At 27.8% G+C, this 21,710-nt stretch overlaps 1 long non-coding RNA gene across 1 annotated transcript in view; it reads right to left on the minus strand.

The window, feature by feature from the left end:
- The window catches only part of LOC127707303 (uncharacterized), a 40,632-nt gene that overhangs the window by 7,576 nt on the left and 11,346 nt on the right, over window positions 1–21,710 (minus strand). Inside the window, exon 2 of the long non-coding RNA XR_007984756.1 lies at window positions 20,692–20,910. This is a non-coding gene — a long non-coding RNA (uncharacterized LOC127707303). The remainder of the gene's footprint in view (window positions 1–20,691; window positions 20,911–21,710) is intronic.

The raw sequence follows: 21,710 nt of genomic DNA on the forward strand, positions 1-21,710 counted from the left end.
GCTAATTTTACTACATGTTACAATACATTTAGCCAATTTTAAAAGATAATTTAAAAAGATGTAACCTCGTATCGGCCATTTTCTTTATTTATAATTTTATTAATGCTTACAACAAATTGGTCTACCTTTTTTTTAGATAATTGTATAAAATTTAACGTTCAATCGGTCACTTTTATTAGATAATTTTAATAGATGTAACCTAAACTCGGTCATTTTTATAAGATTACTTTATTAGATGTAACCTTAAGAAGGCCACTTTTTTATTGGTCATTATACAATGAATTTTACTTCTTTTATAGATAATTGTACGAGATGTAATATAAAATTGGTCACTTTTATTAGATAATTCTGTTTGATGTAACCTTAAATCGGTCGTTTTCTTTACTGATAATTTTACTGTAATTCACAACAAATTCGTCTACTTTGAAAGATAAATGTACTACATGTTATGTGGAGTTGGTCATTTTTATTAGATAATTTAATATAAGATATAACCTAAAATTGGTCACTTTTATTAGATAGTTTTATTGGATGTAACCCTAAATCACCCTCTTTTTTTAATGATCATTTTAAAATAAATTCGACCATATTTTCTAATAATTGTATTAGAAATAACCTTAAATCGGTCACTTTTATTAGATATTTTTTTTAATATGAAACTTTAAAACAGCCACTTTTTTGTTGATCATTTTTCAATGAATTTTACAACTTTTTTTGAAGTCATTGTTATAGATGCAACCTTAAATCGGTCACTTTGATTAGATAGTATTATTTGATGTACCTTAAATCAGCCTCTTTTTTTAGTGATCATTTTAAAATAAATTCGACCATGTTTTCTAATAATTGTATTAGAAGTAACCTTTAATCGGTCACTTTTATTAGATATTTTTTTTAATATGTAACTTTAAAACAGCCACTTTCTTTGTTGATCATTTTTCAATGAATGTGACAACTTTTTTGAAGTCATTGTAATAGATGTAACCTTAAATCAGTCACTTTGATTAAATAGTATTATTCGATGTACCTTAAATCGGTCACTTTGATTATATAGTATTATTCGATGTAACTTAAATCGGCCGATTTCTCTATTAATTGGTTACAATAATTTCGACAACTTTTTATGTATAATTTATAAGATGTAACCTTAAATTAACCGCTGATAGTTTTACTATTTTTTACAATTACTTTTGAAACTTTATTGATTAAAATTTTTTCTATTTTGTTACTCTGAAATCGGCCACTTTTTAATTCTTAAATGCATTAAACGTTAGCTTAACTCAAACTCTTTTTTAGTGACTCACTTACTATTACTGATCTTGAGTGGGCCAATTTCTTTATTGCTAATTTTACTACATGTAACAATACATTAAGCCAATTTTAGAAGTAATTAAAAAAAATGTAACCTTGTATCGGCAATTTTCTTTATTTATAATTTTACTAATACTAACAACAAATTTGTCTACCTTTTTTAGATAATTGTATAAAATTTAACGTTCAATCGGTCACTTTTATTAGATAATTTTAATAGATGTAACCTAAATTCGGTCATTTTTATAAGATTACTTCAATAGATGTAACCTTAAGAAGGCCACTTTTTTATTGGTCATTTTACAATGAATTTTACTTCTTTTATAGATAATTGTTCGAGATGTAACCTAAAATTGGTCACTTTTATTAGATAATTCTGTTTGATGTAACCTTAAATCGGTCGTTTTCTTGACTGATAATATTACTGTTATTAACAACAAATTCGTCTTCTTTGAATGATAATTGTACTACATGTTATCTGGAATTGGTCATTTTTATTAGATAATTTAATATAAGATATAACCTAAAATTGGTCACTTTTATTAGATAATTTTATTGAATGAAACCTTAAATCGCCCTCTTTCTTTAGTGATCATTTTAAAATAACTTCGACCATATTTTATAGATAATTGTATTAGAAGTAACCTTAAATCGGTCACTTTTATTAGATATTTTTTTAATATGGAACTTTAAAACAGCCACTTTTTTAGTGATCATTTTTCAATACATTTGACAACTTTTTTGAAGTCATTGTTATAGATGTAACATTAAATCGGTTACTTTGATTAGATAGTATTATTCGATGTACCTTAAATCGGCCAATTTCTCTATTGTTTGTTTACAATAATTTCGACAACTTTGTATGTATAATTTATAAGATGTAACCTTAAATTAACCGCTGATAGTTTTACTATTTTTTACTATTACTTTTGAAACTTTATTGATTAATAATTTTACTATTTTTGTTACTCTTAAATCGGCCACTTTTTATTTCTTAAATGCATTAGACGTTAGCTTAACTCAAACTCTTTTTTAGTGACTCACTTACTATTACTGACTTTAAGTGAGCCAATTTCTTGATTGCTAATTTTACTACATGTAACACTACATTTAGCCAATTTTAAAAGATAATTTAAAAAGATGTAACCTTGTATCGGCCATTTTCTTTATTTATAATTTTACTAATACTTACAACAAATTTCTCTACCTTTTTTTTAGATAATTGTATAAAATTTAACGTTTAATCGGTCACTTTTATTAGATAATTTTAATAGAGGTAACCTAAATTCGGTCATTTTTATCAGATTACTTTATCAGATGTAACCTTAAGAAGGCCACTTTTTTATTGGTCATTTTACAATGAATTTTACTTCTTTTATAGATAATTGTACGAGATGTAACCTAAAATTGGTGACTTTTATTAGATAATTCTGTTCGATGTAACCTTAAATCGGCCTCTTTCTTTAGTGATAATTTTACTGTAATTTACAACAAATTGGTCTTCTTTGAAAGATAATTGTACTTCATGTTATCTGGGATTGGTCACTTTTATTAGATAATTTAATAAGATATAACCTAAAATTAATCACTTTTATTAGATAATTTTATTGGATGTAACCTTAAATCGGCCTCTTTCCTTAGTGATCATTTTAAAATAAATTCGACCATATTTTATAGATAATTGTATTAGAAGTAACCTTAAATCGGTCACTTTTATTAGTTTTTTTTTTAATATGTAACTTTAAAACAGCCACTTTTATTGTTGATCATTTTTCAATGAATTTTACAACTTTTTTGAAGTCATTGTTATAGATGCTACCTTAAATCGGTCACTTTGATTAGATAGTATTATTCGATGTACCTTAAATCAGCCTCTTTTTTAGTGATCATTTTAAAATAAATTCGACCATATTTTCTAATAATTGTATTAGAAGTAACCTTTAATCGGTCACTTTAATTAGATATTTTTAATAGATGTAACCTAAATTCGGTCATTTTTATAAGATTACTTTATTAGATGTAACCTTAAGACGGCCACTTTTTTATTGGTTATTTTACAATAAACTTTACTTCTTTTATAGATAATTGTACGAGATGTAATATAATATTGGTCACTTTTATTAGATAATTCTGTTTGATGTAACCTTAAATCGGTCGTTTTCTTTACTGATAATTTTTTTGTAATTTACAACAAATTGGTCTTCTTTCAAAGCTAAATGTACTACATGTTATCTGGAATTGGTTATTTTTTATCGGATAATTTAATAAGATATAACCTAAAATTGGTCACTTTTATTAGATAATTTTATTAGATGTAACCTTAAATCGGCCTCTTTCTTTAGTGATCATTTTAAATAAATTCGACCATATTTTATAGATAATTGTATTAGAAGTAACCTTAAATCGGTCTCTTTTATTAGTTATTTTTTTAATATGTATCTTTAAAACAGTAATATTTTTGTTGATCATTTTTCAAAGAATTTCACAACTTTTTTGAAGTCATTGTTATAGATGCAACCATAAATCGGTCACTTTGATTAGATAGTATTATTCGATGTACCTTAAATCAGCCTCTTTTTTTAGTGATCATTTTAAAATAAATTCGACCATATTTTGTAATAATTGTATTAGAAGTAACCTTTAATCGTTCACTTTTATTAGATATTTTTTTTAATATGTAACTTTAAAGCAGCCACTTTCTTTGTTGATCATTTTTCAATGAATTTGACAACTTTTTTGAAGTCATTGTTATAGATGTAACCTTAAATCGGTCACTTTGATTAGATAGTATTATTCGATGTACCTTAACTCGGCCAATTTCTCTGTTGATTGTTTACAATAATTTCGACAACTTTGTATGTATAATTTATAAGATGTAACCTTAAATTAATCGCTGATAGTTTTACTATTTTTTACCATTAATTTTGAAACTATATTGATTAATAATTTTACTATTTCTGTTACACTTAAATCAGCCATTTTTAATTCTTAAATGCATTAAACGTTAGCTTAACTCAAACTCTTTTTTAGTGACTCACTTACTATTACAGACCTTTAGTGAGCAATTTTCTTGATTGTTAATTTTAATACATGTTACACTACATTTAGCCAATTTTAAAAGATAATTTAAAAAGATGTAACCTTGTATCGGCCATTTTCTTTACTTATAATTTTTACTAATACTTACAACAAATTTGTCTACCTTTTTTTAGATAATTGTATAAAATTTAACGTTCAATCGGTCACTTTTATTAGATAATTGTAATAGATGTAACCTAAATTCGGTCATTTTTATAAGATTACTTTATTAGATGTAACCTTAAGAAGGCCACTTTTTTATTGGTCATTTTACAATGAATTTTACTTCTTTTATAGATAATTGTACGAGATGTAACCTAAAATTGGTCACTTTTATTAGATAATTCTGTTCGATGTAACCTTAAATCGGCCTCTTTCTTTAGTGATAATTTTACTGTAATTTACAACAAATTGGTCTTTTTTGAAAGATAATTGTACTACATGTTATCTGGGATTGGTCACTTTTATTAGATAATTTAATAAGATATAACCTAAAATTAATCACTTTTATTAGATAATTTTATTGGATGTAACCTTAAATCGGCCTCTTTCCTTAGTGATCATTTTAAAATAAATTCGACTATATTTTGTAGATAATTGTATTAGAAGTAACCTTAAATCGGTCACTTTTATTAGTTATTTTTTTAATATGTAACTTTAAAACAGCCACTTTTATTGTTGATCATTTTTCAATGAATTTTACAACTTTTTTGAAGTCATTGTTATAGATGCAACCTTAAATCGGTCACTTTGCTTAGATAGTATTATTCGATGTACCTTAAATCAGCCTCTTTTTTTAGTGATCATTTTAAAATAAATTCGACCATATTTTCTAATAATTGTATTAGAAGTAACCTTTAATCGGTCACTTTTATTAGATATTTTTAATAGATGTAACCTAAATTCGGTCATTTTTATAAGATTACTTTATTAGATGTAACCTTAAGACGGCCACTTTTTTATTGGTTATTTTACAATAAACTTTACTTCTTTTATAGATAATTGTACGAGATGTAATTTAATATTGGTCACTTTTATTAGATAATTCTGTTTGATGTAACCTTAAATCGGTAGTTTTCTTTACTGATAATTTTACTGTAATTTACAACAAATTGGTCTTCTTTCAAAGATAAATGTACTACATGTTATCTGGAATTGGTTATTTTTATCAGATAATTTAATAAGATATAACCTAAAATTGGTCACTTTTATTAGATAATTTTATTAGATGTAACCTTAAATCGGCCTCCTTCTTTAGTGATCATTTTAAAATAAATTCGACCATATTTTATAGATAATTGATTTAGAAGTAACCTTAAATCAGTCACTTTTTTTAGTTATTTTTTTAATATGTAACTTTAAAACAGCTACTATTTTTGTTGATCATTTTTCAATGAATTTCACAACTTTTTTGAAGTCATTGTTATAGATGCAACCATCAATCGGTCACTTAGATTAGATAGTATTATTCGATGTACCTTAAATCAGCCTCTTTTTTTAGTGATCATTTTAAAATAAATTCGACCATATTTTCTAATAATTGTATTAGAAGTAACCTTTAATCGTTCACTTTTATTAGATATTTTTTTTACTATGTAACTTTAAAGCAGCCACTTTCTTTGTTGAGCATTTTTCAATGAATTTGACAACTTTTTTGAAGTCATTGTTATAGATGTAACCTTAAATCGGTCACTTTGATTAGATAGTATTATTCGATGTACCTTAACTCGGCCAATTTCTCTATTGATTGTTTACAATAATTTCGACAACTTTGTATGTATAATTCATAAGATGTAACCTTAAATTAACCGCTGATAGTTTTACTATTTTTTACCATTACTTTTGAAACTTTATTGATTAATCATTTTACTATTTCTGTTACACTTAAATCAGCCATTTTTAATTCTTAAATGCATTAAACGTTAACTTAACTCAAACTCTTTTTTAGTGACTCACTTACTGTTACTGACCTTAAGTGAGCCAATTTCTTGATTGCTAATTTTACTACATGTTAAAATACATTTAGCCAATTTTAAAAGATAATTTAAAAAGATGTAACCTTGTATCGGCAATTTTCTTTATAGATAATTTTACTAATACTTACAACAAATGTGTCTACCTTTTTAAGATAATTGTATAAAATTTAACGTTTAATCGGTCACTTTTATTAGATAATTTTAATAGATGTAAACTAAAATCGGTTATTTTTATAAGATAACTTTATTAGATGTAACCTTAAGACGGCCACTTTTTTATTGGTAATTTTACAAAGAGTTTTACTTCTTTTATAGATAATTCTACGAGATGTTACCTAAAATTGGTCACTTTTATTAGATAATTCTGTTTGATGTAACCTTAAATCGGCCGTTTTCTTTACTGATAATTTTACTGTAAGTTAGAACAAATTTGTCTTCTTTTAAAGATAATTGTACTACATGTTATCTGGAATTGGTCACTTTTATTAGATATTTTAATAAGATATAACCTAAAATTGGTCACTTTTGTTAGATAATTTTATTGGATGTAAGCTTAAATCGGCCTCTTTCTTTAGTGATCATTTTAAAATAAATTCTATCTTATTTTATAGATAATTGTATAAGAAGTAACCTTAAATCGGTCCCTTTTATTAGATATTGTTTTTAATATGTAACTTTAAAACAGCCACTTTCTTTGATGATCAGTTTTCAATGAATTTGACAACTTTTTTGAAGTCATTGTTATAGATGTAACCTTAAATCGGTCACTTTGGTTAGATAGTATTATTCGATGTACCTTAAATCGGCCAATTTCTCTATTGTTTGTTTACAATAATTTCGACAACTTTGTATGTATAATTTATAAGATGTAACCTTAAATTAACCGCTGATAATTTTACTTTTTTTTACCATTACTTTTGAAACTTTATTGATTAATAATTTTACTATTTTTGTTACTCTTAAATCGGCCACTTTTTATTTCTTAAATGCATTAGACGTTAGCTTAACTCAAACTCTTTTTTAGTGACTCACTTACTATTACTGACTTTAAGTGAGCCAATTTCTTGATTGCTAATTTTACTGCATGTTACAATACATTTAGCCAATTTTAAAAGATATTTTAAAAAGATGTAACCTTGTATCGGCCATTTTCTTTATTTATAATTTTACTAATACTTACAACAAATTTGTGTACCTTTTTTTTAGATAATTGTATAAAATTTAACGTTCAATCAGTCCACTTTTATTAGATAATTTTAATAGATGTAACCTTAAATCGGTCACTTTGATTAGATAGTATTATTCGATGTACCTTAAATCAGCCTCTTTTTTTAGTGATCATTTTAAAATAATTTGGACCATATTTTCTAATAACTGTATTAGAAGTAAACTTTAATCGGTCACTTTTATTAGATATTTTTTTAATGTGTAACTTTAAAGCAGCCACTTTCTTTGTTGATCATTTTTCAATGAATGTGACAACTTTTTTGAAGTCATTGTTATAGATGTAACCTTAAATCAGTCACTTTGATTAGATAGTATTATTCGATGTACCTTAAATGGATCACTTTGATTATATAGTATTATTCGATGTACCTTAAATCGGCCGATTTCTCTATTGATTGTTTACAATAATCTCGACAACTTTTTATGTATAATTTATAAGATGTAACCTTAAATTAACCGCTGATAGTTTTACTAATTTTTACAATTACTTTTGAAACTTTATTGATTAAAAATTTTTCTATTTTTGTTACTCTTAAATCGGCCACTTTTTATTTTTTAAATACATTAGACGTTAGCTTAACTCAAACTCTTTTTTAGTGACTCACTTACTATTACTGGCTTTAAGTGAGCCAATTTCTTGATTGCTAATTTTACTACATGTTACAATACATTTAGCCAATTTTAAAAGATTATTCAAAAAGATGTAACCTTGTATCGGCCATTTTCTTTATTTATAATTTTACTAATACTTACAACAAATTTGTGTACCTTTTTTTAGATAAATGTATAAAATTTAACGTTCAATCAGTCCACTTTTATTAGATAATTTTAATAGATGTAACCTAAAATCGGTCATTTTTATAAGATTACTTTATTAAATGTAACCTTAAGACGGCCACTTTTTTTATTGGTCATTTTACAATGAACTTTACTTCTTTTATAGATAATTGTACGAGATGTAATATAAAATTAATCACTTTTATTAGATAGTTCTGTTTGGTGTAACCTTAAATCGGTCGTTTTCTTTACTGATAATTTTAATGTAATTTACAACGAATTCGTCTACTTTGAAAGATAAATGTACTACATGTTATCTGGAATTGGTCATTTTTATTAGATAATTTAATAAGATATAACCTAAAATTGGTCACTTTTATTTGATAATTCTATTGGATGTAACCTCAAATCATCCTCTTTTTTTAGTGATCATTTTAAATAAATTCGACCATATTTTCTAATAATTGTATTAGAAGTAACCTTAAATCGGTCACTTTTATTAGGTATTTTTTTAATATGTAACTTTAAAACAGCCACTTTCTTTGTTGATCATTTTTCAATGAATTGGACATCTTTTTTGAAGTCATTGTTATAGATGTAACTTTAAATCGGTCACTTTGATTAGATAGTATTATTCGATGTACCTTAAATGGGTCACTTTGATTATATAGTATTATTCGATGTACCTTAAATCGGCCGATTTCTCTATTGATTGTTTACAATAATCTCGACAACTTTTTATGTATAATTTATAAGATGTAACCTTAAATTAACCGCTGATAGTTTTACTATTTTTTACAATTACTTTTGAAACTTTATTGATTAAAATATTTTCTATTTTGTTACTCTTAAATCGGCCACTTTTTAATTCTTAAATGCATTAAACGTTAGCTTAACTCAAACTCTTTTTTAGTGACTCACTTTCTATTACTGATCTTGAGTGGGCCAATTTCTTTATTGCTAATTTTACTACATGTAACAATACATTTAGCCAATTTTAAAAGTGAATAAAAAAAATGTAACCTTGTATCTGCTATTTTCTTTATTTATAATTTTACCAATATTTACAACAAATTTGTCTACCTTTTTTTAGATAATTGTATAAAATTTAACATTCAATCGGTCACTTTTATTAGATAATTTTAATAGATGTAACGTAAATTTTGTCATTTTTATAAGATTACTATATTAGATGTAACCGTAAGAAGGCCACTTTTTTATTGGTCATTTTACAATGAATTTTTCTTCTTTTATAGATAATTGTTCGAGATGTTACCTAAAATTGGTCACTTTTATTATATAATTCTGTTTGATGAAACCTTAAATCGGCCGTTTTCTTTACTGATAATATTACTGTTATTTACAACAAATTCGTCTTCTTTGAAAGATAATTGTACTACATGTTATCTGGAATTGGTCACTTTTATTAGATAATTTAATAAGATATAACCTAAAATTGGTCACTTTTATTAGATAATTTTATTGAATGTAACCTTAAATCGCCCTATTTTTTTAGTGATCATTTTAAAATAATTTGGACCATATTTTATAGATAATTGTATTAGAAGTAACCTTAAATCAGTCACTTTTATTAGATATTTTTTTAATATGTAACTTTAAAACTGTCACTTTTTTTGTTGATCATTTTTCAATGAATTTGACAACTTTTTTGAAGTCATTGTTATAGATGCAACCTTAAATCGGTCACTTTGATTAGATAGTATTATTGATTGATTGATTGTTGGTTGCTTAACGTCCAGTGGCAAATATTTCATGCATATTCAGGACGAGAACAAGTTAACAATAAATACAATAGGTAGGTTCTGTAAGAGGGGCTTCCGGGATTAAGGTCGGAGAAATTTAGACTGCCACGGGAAATGAGGGTATATTGGATAGGGACAGCAATTTAGCCTTGCAACAGGTCACCTACGGACCCCTCAAAGAGTTGTTGCAAGGGTTCTTAACGTGCAAAGAGCGTGGCACTCTCTTTACACCAGGCATCGGATTTAACGTCCCCATTCTGACCGGACGTGGCTGCAAATTTGTACATCCCGCACAGCCAAACGGACGCCCCACTTTAGCAACGGTTTTACTGATGGTCGGAGGAAGACCAATGGTGACCATATTTCTATTCTCCAGTCACCCTTGGGAGGAGATAGTATTATTCGATGTACCTTAAATCGGCCAATTTCTCTATTGATTGTTTACAATAATTTCGACAACTTCTTATGTATAATTTATAAGATGTAACCTTAAATTAACCGCTGATAGTTTTACTATTCTTTACCATTACTTTTCAAACTTTATTGATTAATAGTTTTACTATTTTTGTTACTCTTAAATCGGCCACTTTTTAATTCTTAAATGCATTAGACACTCGCTTAACTGAAACTCTTTTTTAGTGACTCACTTACTATTACTGACCTTAAGTGAGCCATTTTCTTGATTGCTAATTTTACTACATGTTACAATACATTTAGCCAATTTTAAAAGATAATGTAAAAAGATGTAACCTTGTATCGGCCATTTTCTTTATTTATAATTTTACTAATACTTACAACAAATTTGTCTACCTTTTTTATTTAGATAATTGTATAAAATTTAACGTTCAATCGGTCACTTTTATTAGATAATTTTAATAGATGTTACCTAAATTCGGTCATTTTTATAAGATTTCTTTATTAGATGTAACCTTAAGAAGGCCACTTTTTTACTTGTCATTTTACAATGAATTTTACTTCTTTTTTAGATAACTGTACGAGATGTAACCTAAAATTGGTCACTTTTATTAGATAATTCTGTTTGATGTTATCTTAAATCGCCCTCTTTCTTTAGTGATCATTTTAAAATAAATTCGACCATATTTTATAGATAATTGCTATAGAAGTAACCTTAAATCGGTCACTTTTATTAGATACTTTTTTAATATGTAACTTTAAAACAGCCACTTTTTTTGTTGATCATTTTTCAATGAATTTGACAACTTTTTTGAAGTCATTGTTATGGATGTAACCTTAAATCGGTCACTTTGATTAGATAGTATTATTCGATATACCTTAAATCATCCAATTTTTCTATTGATTGCTTACAATAATTTCGACAACTTTTTATGTATAATTTATAAGATGTAACCTTAAATTACCTCTGATAGTTTTACTATTCTCTACCATTACTTTTCAAACTTTATTGATTAATAATTTTACTATTTTTGTTACTCTTAAATCGGCCACTTTTTAATTCTTAAATGCATTAGACACTCGCTTAACTGAAACTCTTTTTTAGTTACTCACTTACTATAACTAACCTTAAGTGAGCCATTTTCTTGATTGCTAATTTTACTACATGTTACAATACATTTAGCCAATTTTAAAAGATAATGTAAAAAGATGTAACCTTGTATCGGCCATTTTCTTTATTTATAATTTTACTAATACTTACAACAAATTTGTCTACCTTTTTTATTTAGATAATTGTATAAAATTTAACGTTCAATCGGTCACTTTTATTAGATAATTTTAATAGATGTAACCTAAATTCGGTCATTTTTATAAGATTTCTTTATTAGATGTAACCTTAAGAAGGCCACTTTTTTACTTGTCATTTTACAATGAATTTTACTTCTTTTTTAGATAACTGTACGAGATGTAACCTAAAATTGGTCACTTTTATTAGATAATTCTGTTTGATGTTATCTTAAATCGCCCTCTTTCTTTAGTGATCATTTTAAAATAAATTCGACCATATTTTATAGATAATTGTTATAGAAGTAACCTTAAATCGGTCACTTTTATTAGATACTTTTTTAATATGTAACTTTAAAACAGCCACTTTTTTTGTTGATCATTTTTCAATGAATTTGACAACTTTTTTGAAGTCATTGTTATGGATGTAACCTTAAATCGGTCACTTTGATTAGATAGTATTATTCGATATACCTTAAATCATCCAATTTTTCTATTGATTGCTTACAATAATTTCGACAACTTTTTATGTATAATTTATAAGATGTAACCTTAAATTACCTCTGATAGTTTTACTATTCTCTACCATTACTTTTCAAACTTTATTGATTAATAATTTTACTATTTTTGTTACTCTTAAATCGGCCACTTTTTAATTCTTAAATGCATTAGACACTCGCTTAACTGAAACTCTTTTTTAGTTACTCACTTACTATAACTAACCTTAAGTGAGCCATTTTCTTGATTGCTAATTTTACTACATGTTACAATACATTTAGCCAATTTTAAAAGATAATGTAAAAAGATGTAACCTTGTATCGGCCATTTTCTTTATTTATAATTTTACTAATACTTACAACAAATTTGTCTACCTTTTTTATTTAGATAATTGTATAAAATTTAACGTTCAATCGGTCACTTTTATTAGATAATTTTAATAGATATAACCTAAATTCGGTCATTTTTATAAGATTTCTTTATTAGATGTAACCTTAAGAAGGCCACTTTTTTACTTGTCATTTTACAATGAATTTTACTTCTTTTTTAGATAACTATACGAGATGTAACCTAAAATTGGTCACTTTTATTAGATAATTCTGTTTGATGTTAGCTTAACTCAAACTCTTTTTTAGTGACTCACTTACTATTACTGACCTTAAGTGAGCCAATTTCTTGATTGCTAATTTTACTACATGTTACAATACATTTAGCCAATTTTAAAAGATAATTTAAAAAGATGTAACCTTGTATCGGCCATTTTCTTTATTTATAATTTTACTAATACTTACAACAAATTTGTCTTCCTTTTTTTAAATAATTGTACAAAATTTAACGTTCAATCGGTCACTTTTATTAGATAATTTTAATAGAGGTAACCTAAATTCGGTCATTTTTATAAGATTAAGTTATTAGATGTAACCTTAAGACGGCCACTTTTTTATTGGTCATTTTACAATGAATTTTACTTCTTTAATAGATAATTGTACGAGATGTAACCTAAAATTGGTCACTTTTATTAGATAGTTCTGTTTGATGTAACCTTAAATCGGTCGTTTTCTTAATGATAATTTTACTGTAATTTACAACAAATTGGTCGTCTTTGGAAGATAAATGTACTACATGTTATCTGGAATTGGTCATTTTTATTACATAATTTAATAAGATATAACCTAAAATTGGTCAATTTTACTAGATAATTTTATTGGATGAAACCTTAAATCGCCCTCTTTTTTTAGTGATCATTTTAAAATAACTTCGACCATATTTTATAGATAATTGTATTAGAAGTAACCTTCAATCGGTCACTTTTATTAGATATTTTTTTAATATGTAACTTTAAAACAGCCACTTTTTTTGTTGATCATTTTTGAATACATTTGACAACTTTTTTGAAGTCATTGTTATAGATGTTACATTAAATCGGTCATTTTGATTAGATAGTATTATTCGATGTACCTTAAATCGGCCAATTTCTCTATTGTTTGTTTACAATAATTTCAACAACTTTGTATGTATAATTTATAAGATGTAACCTTAAATTAATCGCTGATAGTTTTACTATTTTTTACCATTACTTTTGAAACTTTATTGATTAATAATTTTACTATTTCTGTTACACTTAAATCAGCAATTTTTAATTCTTAAATGCATTAAACGTTAGCTTAACTCAAACTCTTTTTTAGTGACTCACTTACTATTACAGACCTTAAGTGAGCAATTTTCTTGATTGCTAATTTTAATACATGTTACACTACATTTAGCCAATTTTAAAAGATAATTTAAAAAGATGTAACCTTGTATCGGCCATTCTCTATTTTTGTTACTCTTAAATCGGCCACTTTTTAATTTATCAATGCATTAAACATTAGCTTAACTCAAACTCTTTTTAGTGATACACTTACTATAATTTACCTCGAGTGAGCCAATTTCTTTATTAGATAGTATTATTCGATGTACCCTAAATCGGCCAATTTCTCTAATGATTATTTTACAATAATTTCGACGACTTTTTATATATCATTTATAAGATGTAACCTTAAATCAACCACTTTCTTAACTGATAGTTTTAATATTTTTACCATTACTGTTGAAACTTTATTGATTAATAATTTTACTGTTTTTGTTACTCTTAAATCGGCCACTTTTTAATTTATAAATGCATTACACGTTAGCTTAACTCAAACTCTCTTTAGTGATACACTTAATATGATTTACCTTGAGTGAGCCAATTTCTTTATTGGTAATTTTATTACAGGTTACAATAAATTAACCCTATTTTGAAAGATAATTGTATAAGATGCAACCTTATATAGGTCACTTTTATTAAAGATAATTTTAATAGATGTAACCTAAATTTGGTCATTTTGATAAGATTACTTTATTAGATGTAACCTTAAGAAGGCCACTTTTTTATTGGTCATTTTACAATGAATTTTACTTCTCTTATAGATATCTGTACAAGACCTAACCTAAAATTGGTCATTTCTATTAGAAAATTTTGTTTGGTGTAACCTTAAATCGGCCGTTTTCTTTATTGATAATTTTACTATAATTTACAACAAATTTATCTTCTTTTAAAGATAATTGTACGACATGTTATCATGAATTCATCACTTTTATTAGATAATTTTATTGGATGTAACCTTAAATCGGCCTCTTTCTTTAGTGATCATTTTAAAATAAATTCAACCATTTTTTTTTATAGATAATTGTATTAGAAGTAACCTTAAATCGGTCACTTTTATTAGATATTTTTATTAATATGTAACCTTAAATCAGCCACGTTCTTTGTTGATCATTTTACAATGAATTCGACCACTTTTTTAGAAGTCATTGTAATGGATGTAACCTGAAATCGATCACTTTTATTTGATAGTATTATTCGATGTCCTTTAAATCGGTCAATTTCTCTATTGATTATTTTACAATAATTTCGACAACTTTTTATAGATAATTTTATAGATTTAACCTTAAATCGACACCTTTCTTAACTGATCATTTTACTAATTTTTACCCTAACTTTTGAAACTTTATTGATTAATAATTTTACTTTTTTTGTACTCTTCAATCGGCCACATTTTAATTCTTAAATGCATTAAACGTTAGCTTAACTCAAACTCTTTTTTAGTGATACACTTACTATAACTTACCTTAAGTGAGCCAATTTCTTGATTGCTAATTTTACTACATGTTACAATACATTTAGGCAATTTCAAAAGATAATTTAAAAAGATGTAACCTTGTATCGGCCATTTTCTTTATTGATGATTTTATTAATACTTACAACAAATTTGTCTATCTTTTTTTTAGATAATTGTATAAAATTTAACCATCAATCGCTCACTTTTATTAGATAATTTTAATAGATGTAACCTAAAATTTATTTAATTGTAGAAAGAAAACAAATTCGGTGACGCCATGTTTTCTTTTTATTTTATGGTCATATTTTATTTAAAAATTCTATTTCATAGATTTCTTTTATTCACAAAAATGTGTTTTTACATGAACAATCTATGCAAATTTGGGCAATTTATCCACGACTTGTAGTTAAATAGCACAGCGACCCTCACTTTTATTATAGTTGTGAAAAAAATATCTTCGTTTTTGCAAAGTATAAGAACATTTTATCTAAGAAAATATATACCGATGATCGACCTTTAGTTAAATATTTCGTCTCCTTTAACTTGGACAACTGACAAAATAAGAACAAACCGTAAAAAAAAATACCAGAGTTGAAAAGATCTTGACACCCTAAATAGACACAAACAACAAATAAATGAAAAACAAAATGTACAGATGTTTAGAACTCAGGAGGTGACTGTAAGCCAAAATCAAAGTCAATTTTAATTAACAATTTATCACCTTTTTAGTGAGGGTTTAAGGTAGATCATAGGTATATGTTTCCCCGAGATAGAATTTTCTTATACTTTGCCAAAATGAAGATTTTACTATGCTCTTTTCAAAAATATAATAAAAAAGATGGGTTACCGTGCTATTTTTCAAGCTATGAGTCGTTGAAAATTGACTAAATTTGCTTAGAATAATCATGAAAAAACACATTTTTGTGCATAAAAAGAAATCTATAAGATAGAATTGAAATAAATTGTGAGAAGATGGGTTTTATATTATGTTTTAAGAAAATAAAAAAGAAAATATGCCCTTTTTTCTTGGAACTCGCCAATTTGGCGAGCAGCTTTTCATTTCAACTCGCGAAATTGAAATCCCACTAGCCAGCTTGGCGAGTTTCAAAAATTTTGAACTCGTACGTTATTGTATGTAATAAACATTTTTAGAAATAGCTTTATTCTAGGTTTTAATACTTATATATTAGGTTGAAGGTTTTTATGAAGTATCTGTGATTTCATTTTTTCTTTGACAGTTTTTATGTATTAATTTTGTTCAGTGACTTCCCATTCAGGAGTGCTTGGTCAATAGAAAGTGGTTACTGGTATTTATATAATACCCTAGATAGGGTATAATAAGTATAATCAGAAGGCCATTACTAGACGATAAAAATGTTTGTATAATTTATCAATTTAAAAACTACAATTATTACCCTGGGACAATTATAATGATCCCAGTAAAACCGTAGTGTCAAACGAAATAAAAAAGCTCACTTCTTAGTACAAGAAAATATACCAACTCATTTCGAAATACCATTGAGCTATATTTGATCGATCGCTATAAATGTCCCATTACTAAAAATACTTACAAGAAACGTATAGTGGATACGCCCTTAACCTGAATAAATAAGTCGGAGGCCTGTAACTCATAAATAATGCATTTTACGTATTTGAAATAAGTCCGATACCTATAAGTATACCCGATACAAATATATTAATTACACATCTAAAATTTTCTCAGGTGCGGATCCAGCCATTTTGGAAAGGGGGTCAAAAACCCGGAACCAACCCCATGAATCCTCCAATGTTTCTTCGTGGGAGCAATGCCCGAGGCAGGAAATCCCAGAGGTGACTGTGGTATACAATTATTGTCATCCCTTTGACGGTTTTCATTCGGCAGTATAGTATTTGGTAAAGATCATCATGATTGTCCGTTTGACTGTGCGCGATACATAAAAAAAACATCAGGACGAAATGAGGACATTTATTCCATGTAAAGAGAGATTCCCACGGTGTCTACACGTTACCGAACTCTAGCATCAACTATAAGAAAGATCTGTGGGTTTACCTTTTATTAGATACAATTTGAGCCCCTATCCATTAAGATAATGGACTTAAATGCTGTTAAAGCAATTGCTGTCAGGTCAATGTTTTTGGTGACTTTTATTTTCCATACACATGTAAAAGAATTAAACCTGACATGAGTTATTATATATATTGAATCAATAAATTACTTATCCAGCAAAAAGTCATTTTTACAATATTTTACATTTACAAGGGGGACGACACGTTTACCAGCCTAACTGTGGAAGTAAATGTGTGTGTGGAAACATATAACTCACGAAGAAACCATAATAGAGTATCCCCTTATAGAGTTTTTATTACTGAGCAATAATTTACACGACAATCCACGCAACATCCAGGCTTCACTATCTTTATTGCTTTAATTTCAATTGTATCATAAGTGGGTTAAATTTAAGCATTCACAGGGGCGGATCAAACCATTTTCAAACGGGGGGTCCAAACCCAAGATAAATGGGGGGTTACAACTATATGTCCCCATTCAAATGCATTGATCGTCAAAAAGAGGGGGGGGGTTATTCCCCCGACCCCCTGGATCCGCCACTGATTCAGTTGATGATATCAACTTTATTGACGCGAATGTTCTACCGAAATGTAGGGGTTTTTTTTATAATAAGAATCATTCAATTAAACATACCGATTACAGAGTTTAAAGATGGGACCACCTTCTGAAATTTTCATGAATGCACGTTAACTGTCGATTAATCTTGGAACTGGCTTACGCTTTACCCCTTTCATCACTAAGGACAGTGTCTATTTTATTTTGTTGGTTTACGGATTTTTCACATGAAAAAGTCAGATCGGTCGGCAGGAAAGAAGACAATACATAAACAGGTAAAACTAAATTTATATTTCAGCTTACTAAGAATCTAACAATATTTTTGTAAAGCTACTTAGTCATCATTTCTTTAATCTTAGTGCCAAACACTATTGCTAAGTTGTTTTATACATGCAATATGTGCAATCGTCATACAATTTCGAAAAAGAGGTATCACGGACAAACATGAAATTAAATTGTCATTTCACGCACTAGAAAAAACAGCTCCACATAGCTTTTTATCAACTTTCAGGAAACATGGTGAATAATGATCTTCATGCTCGAAAACGTGTGACATAAAATTGCAAACACGCCGACTTTACCAGATCCGTGTCAAAAACGAAGTAGACTCGTCCACTGGAAAGACGAGGATATCGGTTTATCATTTGTCATGCATTCCCGTTTTTGATATCCAAAATGGACGAACTTTTTTTTTAATCTACGAAACAAGAAAATTCAAAATTGTTTGGGAATATATCTCATACTATTAACTTTGACGTTTGGACGGGTCCATTTCACTTATTAGATGATCGATAAATCTTACGGATTTATGACAAAAAAGGAAAACGAACTTTTGATATGTGTTTTAACACAGGTTTCGTTCCTCAAAATTATTTGCACAAACAAAATTACAAGGTCAGTTATGTTTGTCTATTTTTAGATACGTAAACAAGCAGGTAATCATTAGTTATTATAACATTTGAGACTGTCATTATATCATTTGCTTACAGAGTGGAGTCTATCAGTATCAACACCAATTCAGGAAAGCTTTAATAAATAAAAGGGCCCGTTATTTCATGGCAGTATTAAAACATGGTAAGATCAATTAGAACGCGTAAACTGTGCTACTTCTAATGCGAGATAGGATTACATTACTTTAACGTGCGTAGTGATTTTACGATAATTTTATGAATGAACAAGAGCAACACGAATTAAACAACATAAAACCATATAAGAGATAATTCAGTCAAATTTTCAATATTAAATCAACAACTAATATGATTCAATATTTTGCTGAAAAACCTCAAGAACAAAATCGCAGGTATAAAAATGCACTTTTTCACTCGTACTTCTATGTTCTTTGATAGTCAACGGTCGTCCCCTTTATGTTGAAACATCTCAAACCCACTAGTGTTTTTCAGTTGTTTCAATTAATGTATTGCATTAAAAAACATACATAGGAGTTTTAGAATGAAAGACCAGGAATCTGCTAAAAAAAACTTTGGATTTATCTGGGCAGAGTCTCTGATCTGGGTCACAAAGATGGCTATACGCCATAGCATGAAAGCTCTAAGACTTGAAATTTTGTGTATTTACTGCTTCTCCGCTACGCAAGCAACATTTCGAAGTACATTGTAAGTGCGCAGAATGATCGGCTCGAGGTGAGAACAATTTATCGGTAAAGGGTGCCAAGTCTTTCTTTAAACTATTATATCATAATCAGGTTAGTTTCATATTCATATCACATTGACAAATTTTTGACTTGATTACATGTTATATTTGCCACTGCACATTTAAAAACAATGCATCATCATCGTCATCACCAGCAGCAGCAGTATTCTCCTCCGGCTTTATTAATAAAATAATTAACATAATTGTGTAACTTAATTTATCTGGTCATCACATTTAATTTGTTTTAAATCGTTTACAATTTTCGCATCGAATTAAAACAATAGATGTTACCAAAACCTGAAACCGTTTAATTCCTTTTATCACACTTGTTTGCTTTTAAATAGTTCTGAGATTGATTGAGATTGTTTGTTGCTTAACGTCCAGTGGCAAATATTTCATGCATATTCAGGACGAGAACAAGTTCACAATAAATACAATCGGTAGGTTCTGTAATAAATTAAGGGATTAAGGTCGGAGAAATTTAGACTGCCACGGGAAATGAGGGTATATTGGATAAGGACAGAAATTAATCATTGCAACAGGTCACATACGGACCCATCAAAGAGTTGTAGCAAGGGTTCTTAACGTGCAAAGAGCGTGGCACTCTCTTTACACGATGCATCGGATTTAACGTCCCCATTCTGACCGGACGTGGCTGCAAATTTGTACATCCCGCACAGCCAAACGGACGCCCCACTTTAGCACGGGTTTTACTGCCGGTCGGAGGAAGACCAATGGTGACCATACTTCTATTCCCGAGTCACCCTTGGGGGCCAAATAGTTCTGAGAAAACCCTTTACTATTTTGTTTGCTCGTGTACATATGTATCCTCTTAGCATAGAGGGAAAAAGCGTAAATAATTAGAATTGTAATAACAAGTTACTTGTTTTTGTTCTTGAGTTGTTGCTGTCTCATTTTTAATATACTTAATATACTCTTTTCTACATTACCTGCTGGTGCGTTGTCCACGACTCTCAGATCACGTTTTCCTCCTTTTCCGATGTTACACTTCATTTCACGGCCATTGTCCCATACTACATCGCAGGAATTATCTTGACTGACAGCAATGATTGAGCCCACGTGACCTTCTCCTCCATCTTTGTCTCCATAATTCCAGTCTGGACCACGAACAACTCTAATGCCGACCGACATAGTTCACATAGACAAACCTGTTGATTATCAATAGCAGTATTAACGGAATTATCAATTTGTGAAAAATCTAATTTAAAAACCTGTTGCTAGATATACTTATAATACGGACAATCATTTCGACAAATTTAATTGAAGTCATATGCTATGTTCCCTAATTCCAACGCTAGTCTAACCATTAAACTTTCAGAGGCATTAGCTTTCAATGTCATGTTCTCTGATTTGACTCAAATTCACATATTTGATTTATAACATACTAAAACGTATATCCAAATTATAAAAACAAACAAACGGTCCTTCAATATACTAAAACTCAAGTCTAAAGCAAAATTGCTTATTTACAAATAAAATTCTACACTAAGATAACGTGATAAAAATTAAAATCTATTTAAATTTATACAACATTTTCATATTTTATAATATATTCCAACTTCTTTTAAGAATGAAACAATATTTGTAATTGGAACACTAGCAAATAAATCATACATATTATTGACATTGAAATGCTGCCTTCGAATATCAGCAAAATCAATACAATTAATTAAAACATGTTTAATGGTATACTCGCAATTTTCCTCGGAGATCGGTATTTTTGTTATTTTACTTTTTGCAATGTATACATTGTGGTTCATCCTTCAATCAACCGGAATAGACAGTTGAAAAATCTGAATATTTTGCCTTAAATTCAGCATTATGTTGAATTAAAAAATGGTTTGTTTCAGTTTTATTGTATTTACAGAGATCAAATATCATTTTCGATTTGGTAAGTTCCCATGGAGGGCATTTGCAAGTTTCAACTTAAGCAAAAGATTAAATCAAA

This window comes from Mytilus californianus, unplaced genomic scaffold, assembly GCF_021869535.1.
Source record: "Mytilus californianus isolate M0D057914Y unplaced genomic scaffold, xbMytCali1.0.p SCAF_62, whole genome shotgun sequence".
In the NCBI taxonomy this organism is placed as follows: domain Eukaryota; kingdom Metazoa; phylum Mollusca; class Bivalvia; order Mytilida; family Mytilidae; genus Mytilus; species Mytilus californianus.